Source organism: Bos indicus x Bos taurus, chromosome 6 (assembly GCF_003369695.1).
Source record: "Bos indicus x Bos taurus breed Angus x Brahman F1 hybrid chromosome 6, Bos_hybrid_MaternalHap_v2.0, whole genome shotgun sequence".
NCBI lineage: Eukaryota > Metazoa > Chordata > Mammalia > Artiodactyla > Bovidae > Bos > Bos indicus x Bos taurus.
The window spans coordinates 7,604,685-7,605,995 of record NC_040081.1 but is presented as its reverse complement, the minus strand read 5'-3'; the positions used below and the strand labels follow the sequence as shown (position 1 = coordinate 7,605,995).

The window sequence follows — 1,311 nt, the reverse complement described above, 5'->3', positions numbered from 1 at the left end:
CAGCCCCAAGCATCCAGTATCGTGCATCAAACCTGGACTGGTGACTCGTTTCATACATGATGTTATACATGTTTCAATGCTATTCTCCCAAATCTCCTCACCCTCTCCCTCTCCCACAGAGTCCATAAGACTCATCTATACATCAGTGTCTCTTTTGCTGTCTCGTACACAGGGTTATTGTTACCATCTTTCTAATTCCATATATATATGTGTTAGAAATTCTGTGACCAGAGGTTCACAGGAACTTAATCCTCTATATCCCATGCCAGTTTATTCAATGTTCATGACAATTTTATAGAACTTAACTACCATTAATAAATAGAAGTCTGTGTCCATATAGATATATACAGGGCTTCCCAGGTGGCTCAGTGGTAAAGAACATGCCTACCAATGCAGGAGATACAGGAGATGTGGGTTCAATCCCTGAATCTGGAAGATCACCTAGAGTAGGAAATGGGAACGCACTCCAGTATTCCTGTCTGGAAAAGTCTGTGGACAGAGGAGCCTGGTGGGCTACAATCCATAAGGTCACAAATAATCAGATACAGCTGTATATACATACATACACATATATACAACTGATATTGTATGTTTATAGTATACACATTCTCTCTCTCTCTATGTTTTATATATACATATATATTCTCCCCTAGTGGCTCAGACAATAAGAATTAGCCTGCAATGTGGGAAGCCTGGGTTCGATCCCTGGGTTGGGAAGATCCCGTGGAGGAGAACATAGCAACCCACTCCAGTTTTCTTGCCTGGAGAAACCCCTGACAGCCTAGTGGGCTACAGTCCATGGAGTTGCAAAGAGTCAGACACGACTGAGACACTAAGCACAGCATATATATATATGTGTGTGTGTGTATGTGTGTGTGTATATATATATATATGTATACACACACAGCAACTAAGCACAGCATATATGTGTATGTGTATACATATGTGTGTATATATATATATATATACACACACACACACATACACACACACACACACACACACACACACATATACATGGGGGCTTCCCTTGTAGCTCAGTTGGTAAAGAGTCTGCCTGCAATGCAGGAGACCCAGGTTCAATCCCTGGTTAGGGAAGATTCCCTGGAGAAGGAAATGGCAACCCACTCCAGTATTCTTGCCCAGAGAATCCCATGGACAGAGGAGCCTGGCAGGCTATTGTCCATGGGGTTACAAGAGTCAGAAACTAATTAACAACTAAACCACCATATATATACATGTATGTGTGTATACACACACACACACACATACACACAGACAAACATTTTGTGTGTGTATGTGAGAGAGAGA

The 1,311-nt window shown here is 41.7% G+C and overlaps 1 non-coding gene across 1 annotated transcript; it reads left to right on the top strand.

The window, feature by feature from the left end:
- Nucleotides 1-1,026: 1,026 nt before the first annotated feature.
- Nucleotides 1,027-1,098, top strand: TRNAC-GCA. The gene has a single exon. It is a non-coding gene; the product is annotated as a tRNA-Cys (tRNA).
- The last annotated feature ends 213 nt before the right edge of the window (nt 1,099-1,311 follow it).